The sequence below is a fragment of the Crocodylus porosus genome, unplaced genomic scaffold, assembly GCF_001723895.1.
Source record: "Crocodylus porosus isolate Cpor-Errol unplaced genomic scaffold, CroPor_comp1, whole genome shotgun sequence".
Classification (NCBI taxonomy): domain Eukaryota; kingdom Metazoa; phylum Chordata; order Crocodylia; family Crocodylidae; genus Crocodylus; species Crocodylus porosus.
Genome location: NW_017728886.1, coordinates 140,974,213 through 140,984,840, shown reverse-complemented (window position 1 = coordinate 140,984,840; position 10,628 = coordinate 140,974,213).

Below are 10,628 nucleotides of genomic sequence, written 5' to 3'. Positions count from 1 at the left end.
TATAATATCAGGGTTCATCTTGGAATCTTTATTCTTCAGCCTTGAACTACAGTTCTTGCTGAACAGTTAATCTACATTTGAATCAAAATAAGGACGCTTTTAAAAACTTAATTTGAAAATTACATGAGAAGTCCTTTTCCCTAACAGGATGGCCACCTGTTAGAGATTTTTTAAGACTTTAGGACTTAGAGAAATCAATTTATAATTCTCTCAAACGTTGATTATTTCTCCATGTACATTTTACACATTGTAATCACTTAATTGGTATTACTTACCTGTGCTTTTTTGGTCATGTATTTCTTGTCTATATTGCATTATTAAATTTGCTATTAGAATTTATCTACATTTATGTTTATAAGTATTTAATTTTGGTGGGACTGACTCTTGAAACTTTTCTTAGTTCCCAACATTCCTCTGAGGGAAGACAACATTCCTGCATAGTTTTTTTGGCAATCTGAATTACTTACTTACCATTTTCCTCCATTCATTAATCTTTTTATTCTACTAGATGGCAGTTCTGAAATTATTCTGCAATAATTGGTCACCCAATTGCCTTTTATCAGCAGGGAATTGAGGAACTGAGAATGATTGTGTTTATCCTTGTCAGACCAAGATCAGTCTGTTGCAAATCTTTAGTTCTAGTAACAAGCATTATTTAAATAGAATACAGAGTTTGCAAAACAAAAAAAATGATGTTTATACATGTTACACCATAGGGCCTTTTACACATTAATTTTAGATGGCTCCTGGAGCTCTTCACCCTTGGATTGTCCACACATTAACACTGGAAACTAGCTTTAAGCACACTTTAGGTGGCTTAAAGTTATACTACTCCAGAGCAGGTTTATTTCTGAACTGTGTTGCCCAGCTTGTGTTCCATTATTTGTGGCCACTTTCCACAGTTGAGCTGCCCAATTTGCAGTCCTCCAGCATTCCAGGCTGTAACGTCCCCTCCCAACTCTCTTATACTGTGTGGACAAATTTTCCACCCCCTGAACTTGATGACCCAGGGTGACAGTTCTGGCATCACGTCAACTTCCCCTCCCACTCCCTGGGGAGTGAACTTTCCACCCCCAGGGGTGCAATTCCATGCAAACAGCCTGCAGAGCACATGCCAGCTAGCAGGACACAGATGAGTCCAGGACTGGGATTTAGGAGGTGGGGGAGGGGGTAACAAGGTACAAGAATGGATCAGGTCCCCACAAGCTGGGACTTTCTTCCCATGGAAGGGAGAGTAGTTTCCTCAGAAGCATCTTCCCTCACTGCTCCTACCTCCCACCCATCCTGGGTAGCATGACCAGCATACACCCCTCACACCCCAATCCCAAATTCTAATGTATTAAAACATGAGACCTTCTTTAATTTACTTCCTCTTTTTTCTTTTAAATTTTTTTTAACTTTGTTTTCTTTTATCCCCTCATTTCATCAACTTTCCCCTCACCTCCATTTCCTTTCCACTTCCCATTTTATTACCCACCCCATTTCATTAACTCTTCACTTCAAAGCTTCATTCCCTTTCCCTGCCTCTGCAACCCCTCTCACATCCTTCCTCCCACAACCTAGAGCAAGGATAGGAGCCAGGCCTAGCTCACTAGACCTGTTGTAACAGTTCAGAGATGCAGCTTGTCAGGCCCCTGCTTGACAGCCCTCTTGTGGAAAATTACAGTTGTGCAGGTTGGGGACCATCAGAGAAGGTTTTTATCCTTAAGGTTTGGCTGCTTCAAACTTGAGTTAGTTCACTAACAGAGATCAACATTTGAGGAGCAACGTGTAACCAGGCCCATACTTTAACAGCCAGAGTGCCTTTAAAAAACAAACAAACCTAAAGCTAAGTTATTTGCTCAAGTTTAGACAGGAAACCTGAGGCAGGGTGGAGATTTTGAACATCAGGTCCAAGTCCGAGGTTAATTCTGCTCTACCTGACAGGTTATTGAGTATTCCTCTGATTAGTGCTCCAGTATTTCCATCTAAGCAGAATGTTAGTTAGCAGTCAACACCAGCCAAACAAGGTGTACTAGAACTACACTAACAACATTTTTCACACGATTAAGCAAAGCACAGGCCAGAGACCTCTGGAACTGAGCCATATGCTTTTCACATCTTACATCTTACCATTTGCCATTTACTTTTCTAAGACAGCACAAGGCACTCTGGAAAAACCAAGGACAGCAGAAAGACATGCATGGCTGTTCCTTGCCACTGACTAAATTATCTTTCTGCCTGACATGCATAAGATCAAGAAACTAATGACATTAGCCCTGTCACTTTGACAGGCAGCACATAGGTAATTATCTGTGCGGAAAGCTAAGCAGGCTACCAGAACTAAATCTATTAGGCTGAAACGTCATTCTCATTATAAATACATGCCCTTAATTCACACTGACTGCTCAATGGTTGCACCTAGTTACAAATTACCTGTACGGTCCAGTGAAGACAGTTAAATTACTAAGTAACATCAAAGCTGCAGCAAGTTAAGTCTTCTGGAAATTACAGAAGAGTGAATGGCATCCCTGCCTTCCACTTCCTCAGTTACTAATTTTCTAGATTTTTTTCAGTTTCCATTTTTCCACTATCTTTTTATATTATGTAAGGTGACATTGGCAATAATGTGGAACTTTGCTACCAGTATTTTAATTAAAGAAAAGAAGATTTTAAGCCCCATGTATGTTATGGGTAGCAAACAAAAAGCAGCATGCATAGGATTAATTGTTCTCAGGTGATACTCTAGAGTCCAGGTAGCAATAATTGAGTAAAAGCAACACTACTACTTCTAGGAGTAGTATATTCAGGGAAAGTGTGATCTACATATAGAATGATACAACCAATCTCATTTTTGATTTACCAACACACTGGGCATGTCTGCATAACCATTAATGCACCATAAGTATTGCACATTAAGTTTTGTACCTATAAGAACAGGTACGAAACTTAATGCATGGTAATCAGTGCTACTGTGCAGTAGTTCTGGCACTTGTCTTTTAAGTGACACTAATGCACAGTACAGTAATTCTACTGTGCATTTTCACATTAGCATAGCTTTTGTTGTGATGCACTGATGTGCTGTAGAGTTTGTGTCACATGTGGATACATCCATTGAAAATTATGCAACTATTTGTTGAGCTAGGAAATCCACAGTTATTAAGAAACAGTATTTCCCAAACTTCTTATACCTGGGACACATTTTTTTCCCTCTGATTAAAACTGACAGCATACTTCACTCAGTAGCTGATGGCCAGATGCTATCCATGGACCTGATCCCACTACATGGGGATGGCCCAGCCTGGCTAGGGCCCAATCCCACCCATTTTTTATGGCACATCCTTTGGTTTTGATTTTTTTTTAAAGATGGTTAGGATGTTCATATCAATGCATATTTTGCTCATATGCTCTCTTTTGTTTAAACTAAAACCTCACCTCATATTTTGATTTTTTGCACTACCAGTCCAAATCAGCAGTCTTGTGGTCCAAAGAGGCTAGAATCTTGATTATGGTTTGCTCTGTTATACGGACTTCCTGCTAATTAAGTTATATTGTTAATATTGTTAATGAAGATTTTATACATAAATCTTTCCATTTACAGCTCTGACCTTCAAGAATGCAAACTGTTAAATGTATTTTAGTTTTTCAAGACTTTTTTGGACATATGGATGAGGACAAACATCTTTTACTCTGAGGCCAATAGGTATCATTAGAACTTCTTAATAATATCGGCCATCAGTATGCCCTTAATGTTCTCTAACCACTATAGCATTATAAAATTACATGGATGTATACAGAATCTTTGCATTTTTATAAGCCCTAGCCTATCCCATGCTTCCAGGGAAGCCAATAAATTACTCAATATGCAAAAGTAAAAATATGTTTTACAAGTTATTACACTGAATGCAAATATGTGCAAATAAAGAGATAGCCAAAACTAGAATTACCTGCATTACTATTGGCTGACATAAATATAGAGGGAAATCTGGGCAACAGTGACTATGAAACCATCATGTTCACTGTCTGACATAAGACAGACAAATTGGATATCAGGATTGAAGTCTTGGACTTCAAAAATGCAAATTTCAACAAGCTTAGGTCATTAGTAGGGCAAGTGCTGTGGGACCAGGGACCAAAGGTGAAAGGTGTGCATGAAGAGTGTTTGCACCTTAAGAACACAATCCTTGAAGCACAAAGGAAGTCCCTTCCCTTGTGGAGAAAAGGTAACAGAAGGGCTGGGAAGCCCCCTTGGCTAAACAGGGAAATCATGGTCCGCTTAAGAAAGAAGAAAGAGGTTTATAAACTATAGAAGCTTGGGGTGGGCCTCAAGGAAGATTATTCCACGACAGCCCACATTTGTAAGGAACAGATAAGATAGACTAAAGCGGTGACCAAACTTAGATCAGTAATGGGACCCTGTACCATCCTGACGAGAAGTGGGCAACAGTGTCCTGCAGCAGTAGATGCTTGGTCCAGTACTTTTCAACATCTTTATTAACAATTTGGATGTGGGGGGAAGTGCTCACTGGCCAAGTCCACAGACGACACCAAGTTATAGGGAAGTGTGGTCACAGTCATAGGCTACAGTTACAGGCAGACCTAGACAAGCTAGCAAGTTGTGCAGTTCGGAATCTGATCAAGTTCAGTGTTGAGAAATGTAAAGTGCTCCACCTCAGGATGAACAATCTCCTACAGGTGTAGCAGCACCAAACTGACTACCACTAGGAATGAAAGGGACTTAGGGGTAATAATTGACCACAGTATAAAAATGAGACAGAAGTGCAATGCTGTAGCCAATAGGGCAAATAATACTCTGGCATGCATCAATTGATGATTCGCCAGCAAAACCAAGGAGGTGATTTGTTCGCTCTACTCAGCACTACTGAGACCACAGCTGGAGTACTGCATCCAGTTCTGGGCACCACATTTTAACAAGGACATGGAAAAGCTTGAGAAAGTCCAAATACAAGCCACCTGTATGATCAGAGTCTTAAAAGGCAAGCCATATGAGGAAAGGCTGGGGGATCTGGGACTCTTCAGCCTGAGAAAAAGAAGGCTGGGAGGGGACCTGGTAGCAGATTACCGCTAAACTGGGGAGTACATCAAGGGCTTGGTGAGCAACTGTTCACCAGCGCACCCAGGGGAAAAACCAGGAGTAATGGCCACAAACTCCTGGAAGATGGATTCAGGCTCAAAATTAGAAAAAACTTCTTCACAGCCACGGTGTCCAGACTGTGGAATAAGCTCTGTCCAGAGGTGGAGCAATCACCTACCCTGGAAATTTTCAAGAGGAGACTAAGCAGTTACCTCGATGAGGTCTCCTAACCCCAGTTGTCTTTCCTGTTTGGTGCAGGGGGCTGGACCCAATGATCTTCTGAGGTCCCTTGCAGCTTTACAAGCTATGAATATAACATTCAACTATATCACTAAGTTATATGCTATTGACCTTGCATTAAGAACAGTTTTTCATACCTCTGTTATTAACATACCCTTGATCATTTCTAGTTTGTCTTTTCAGAGATTAGGAAGAAAACTTAATAACTGAAGCCATGGTCTTTGACTATAATGTAAATAGTTCCGTTGAAGTCACTGGATCAGTTCATAGGAGTAAGTGCTAAAAGAAACCACATTCCAAGACTGCAGGAACTCAATTCATAGGAAATCCTCATTCATAGGAGGTCACAATTAAACATCTTCCCTCCTCCTCAGAAAGTTATCCTTAATTAGAAAACAACTTTCCTAATTAGATATTCTTTCTTAGTTCCAAGGTAGCCATTTCATTCTTCTCAGGATACTGCTGTCATTCGGGTGGCCTTTTAGAAGTCTGGCAATCAATATGGTACACACTATTCAAAGTGAAACTTGACAAGGGCCTTAGGTACTGGGATTTTTATGCCTTACATTGTATGACTAATCCTCACATTTACAAGTGCAAACAGTCCACACTATGCTGCTTTTTTTCCTCTCCTATGAAATTAATTCTGATCATTGTATCACTTTTTACTAGGTCTTTTCACCTCCTTTTTTCTTTCTTATCTGTTCCACATGAAGCACACATACTACTACCCATGACTTCTTTGACTTGAATGTTGTTATATTTAGATAGTCAACTCGATTAGCCATTTTTCCTCCTGGTAGATATTACTGATTTAATCACACGCCTTTGTAACCAACACAGAGTAACTACCTCACTGTGTACAATCTAAAGTCAGGTAGAAAGTAGGGGAGAGATGTACTTCATAGACTAATTCTGCTTCAATTAGTTTATAAGGTGAATTGCTACCTTGGCTTGCAACTGTCTAGAAGCAGTTGTCATTCCTTCTTCATAACTAAACATTTTGCTCATGGGGCACCGAGTTGTGTGCTTTATTATCAGAGAAAAACAAAACAAAACAAAACACAACCCTTTCCCTAACTCCTGATTAGAAAGCCTACCATTCCATAGCTAGTTGGCTTGTGGCTAGTGCACTGCTCCTTAGCTTACCAGTTCCCTTTTATTTTTTCACTCTCCTTAGAAAAGTATATCATCTCAGGAACATGCACAGAAACTGAGGAGGCATTGCTTTATCATCCTTTCATGCTATTAAAGTACTGATAATCTGCACCAAAACTGTTATAGCAAGCATGAGAATTGGGTAATACTGCAGTCTATGTAAAGATTGCTTTTTTAAACATTATTTTTGAGAACACACACACTTCAGTTTAATACTCCTAACGTTAAGTTCTAATGTTTTTATCACTCACAATAGTGAAAAATACTGTTTTAAGATGGTGCAAAATGAGGACTGTACATGTTTTTAAACTGAAGAAACATGAAAGGCACATATTTAGTATGTCCATAAGTGCAAGCATCCACAAGATCCCACACTGATTTAATACTTCCCTCTCCTAGCCCTCTATGCCTGTTACTCACCTGCCATGACTTTCTTGTTACTTGATATTGGGAGATGGAAGGAAGTCCTAGGACCAGCAGTAGCTATGCAAGCTGACTGGCTGTTCCCATCAGGCTTATTGTCTTATTCATGTTCTTCTACCCCTATACACCCACACAGGGTTCCTCCCTTCATGGGAGAAATCCCTGTAGGCTTTCTGAGGGTTTGTGGAGGTTCCATTGTTAAAGCCTAGGCCCCTTTTCCTCTCTACCCACGGCAGCCTTGGCCCACTAGTAAGGATTCAGCTTTTGGACTTTAGGCCTGACTTCAATGGCCAAGTCACACCTCTTTATAGTTCCATCTCTGAGAACTATGGTCTGCCCCTTGGTTCAGGGTTTTATCTTTAGCCTCTATGTGAAAACAAACAAGGAGGGCACCCCATGGCTCCCTTTCTGTGGTCCCCTCCTCCCCTATAGCCGCAACCTGGTCCTCTGGTTCACAAGTCCAAATCAACTTAAACAATAAACCAAAAAGGTACAAGCTATCTGTTCCAGAAATGGAATAGAAAATCTTCCCTTTAGTCAAAGCAGCCTTTAGGCATTACCTGCCCAGGGTTTCCTCTCCTAGTTCCCCTGGAAGGTTACATGTCTATCTGCATCCACAGCCAACACATACATACCACTCCTCTCCCCCTGCCCACCTTCATCCAGTCTTGGCTGGGTTTAAGTCTCTGTAACCCCACCTAATGCCATTTACCTGATCAAGCCTGCTGTGCCCCATGACCAAGTGCAGCCAGTTGGCTTTTTTCTTTAGTCCCTGTCAAAACAAACAAGAAGGGGACCCTCAGTCCCCTATCTGTGGTCTCCTCTTCTGGATAAAGCCAAAGATCAAACAAACATTTCAACTTAAAGTTAAATTCATAGCACATGCATTCTAATTCATAGCACATTTTTGCTTTTAAACCTTCTCTGAAAGTTCAAGAACCATGTTAAAAAAAAGAAAACAACACACATCTTATGCAGACACTAAACTAAATGACTTCATTCATCCTCAACAATGCTGTCATTTTATGATATCAACTCTATTTTCATGTCATTAGCAGAATCTGTGGAATGGATCTCTTAAAAAAGCCTGCTTCAATTTATAAGTAATAATTTATAGCAGCTCATTGTTGTTTGTGTTCCCCTTAATGGCAGCATGAATGCACTAAGGAAAATTAAACATTTAAATAGTCCAGCTTAGACTCTGCATTTACCTTTCTTTTCCTTTAGCTGCAAACTTTATATGAGTGTACCGCTGTAGAACCCCATTTATATGATGAGTGGAATGGGGACAGAAAACTCATTGTGATAAAAGGCTTTGAAAATAATGAGTAGATTTGTCAATGTGATTGACAAGTGTCAATGAACAAAGACCAATTTTGGATAATGTTTTCTTTTACCAGACAGCATGGATTCACATGATAGGCTCTTTTATCATGTCACTTATGATTTATTCATATCCTTTATGAGTCAAGATGACTACAATTGTCCACATTTAGAGTTCTATGTTGTAATTCTAAATACTTTTTAACACCATATCCCAACAAGCTTCCTTCCTTTGCAAAAACAACTCAAGGGGATGGTAGATTTATATATACAATACGTCTCATACATAAAAGCAGTTTATGAAGTCTTATTTTTGAATACCATAATTGTTTTTAGAAAATAAAAGACACATGTTCTGTTGTAACTATTTAAAATTACATTGGTGCACATCTTATTAATGATACTATGGTCAATATTTTTATACTTACTATTTCTTACAATTAGCCTATAATGTGTTTTATGCATCTACTAACTGTGCTTTTAAGTCAGGTGTAGAAATGGGCTATTTCTCTAAAAATTCTAACCATTTTCAAACTTTTAAAAGACCCCTCACTGAGCCACACCACCCATTAGTTCACAATTTTGGGGCTGATGACTCACCCCTTTCACTCATGACTATCTCTATGCCACCTCTCATGGCCTCAGGCCCACTTGCAGCCTCAGGTGCCTGAAGGCTTACCTGGATCTCTATGCCCCTTTTCTCCCAGGGCCTCAACACACTTAGCCCTTGGTCAGGGCCTCAATACACTTGCCCTTTGGCCAGGGCCTCAACTTAACTCTCACCCCTTCCTGGGGCTCCATGGCCTTGCACCCTTATGGGCTGAAGTACCCCTTACATGGGCATGCCTGGCCCCAATATTCCTCTCCAGGGTTTTGCACCCATAAAGGCTCAGGTGCCTCACTACACTTTCCGGAGTCTCTGGTGCCTCACATGGGTGTGCCTGGCCCCACTCCTCTCTGGTCTTATAAACCCACTGGTTGGTGGGGGCTGGGGTTAAGCTGCCCCTTTCCGCCTTTTACTGGTGAGGTAATTGGCCTGGCATTTCTTGGGGGCTGTCCTGCCACAAACAACCCTGCCAGGCCACCCTTCCTCATCAGGGTGCAGTTTCAGCTGATGCTCAGGACCAGGAGCCTCCTGCCATCCCCACAGCTCCTGCCCTTACCTCCATTAGGTTCCTAGAGCAGCAGGGTAGCCAGGTGGTGTTGGTCCCTCAGCTGTTAGCAGCAAACTAATGCTCCAGTCCAGAGTGGCAGGATCATAGATGGCTGACTCATCAGAGCTGGCCTGCACCTGTCTGCTGCCTGCTCTCCTCCTTAAAGTGGCAGCACCTCTGGTGTCTGCCACTCACCTTCCCCCTTAAAATGGTTCCTGGGTGGGAGGTTTTCCCTGCTGCTCATACCACAGGTTCACTCAGAGCCAGGAACAGCCCTTAAGTGGCAAGTACCCTACTTATTTAAATAATAAGTCAGAAACATCTACTTTTTTGGAAGTCCTAATTTTTTGGAAGTCTTTTCCCCATAACATATCCATTTCAGTAGGGCTGTAGAGGGACAGAATCAGAATTTGGCCCCTATGCTTAGAAATTATAGTTATCACCTACAGGAAATATGTGTCTCAGTTTAGGCATCCTAAAATGTAGGCATTCAAAATCACTGATAATTTCTGGAAAGTTTAATCAAGACGGAGGAGAAGAAAGGAGCTGAGAAGGAAGACATGCAAGTGGAAGGAACCTGAGCAAGGGGAACCTCAAAAACATGAAACTAAAGAGGAAACAGAACTCCAAAATCCAACCTCCAAATTAGCGCACACACCCACAAAAGAATTTAACCCATTTTTACCTCTCTATGATAGTGAAGCATCTGTCCTTAGGGTTCCCATTGTGTCCTTTACCCTCACACTATCTCATGAACCTGAAAAACCTCCTCAATCAACACAAGTATCCTTCATTTTCCTTTATGAAAATGCTCCTACAACCTATTTGTTCCATGGCTTTTCAGTTATAATGAGTGCTTTGTACTGCTGTATTACTGAAGAAACTTGCAAAACAGAGTAAGAAGTTGTTACAAACTTGAGTGAAGCAACACTTGTATATTATAAAGTGTGAAGTCTACAAAGAGTTTTATCTTTCGGGATGGAACAACTTATGAAAACATTAAAAATATTGAGTAAGAAAGCAACTGGAGAATGATCTTTGCAGTTAGTTTAATGGTCCAAGATTGATCAGTCATTCTGAACATCACAAAATTAGGAACTCTAAATACCAAAAAAAATCACTTAACAAAGATTAATAACAACACAATTAGAAAATCATGTATCAGTTTTGTCATTTCTTGTACCTGCAAGATCTATGAATGCAGATGTAACAACTGTTATCTTGGCTGACACTACAAAAGAACAAGAACTCTCCAG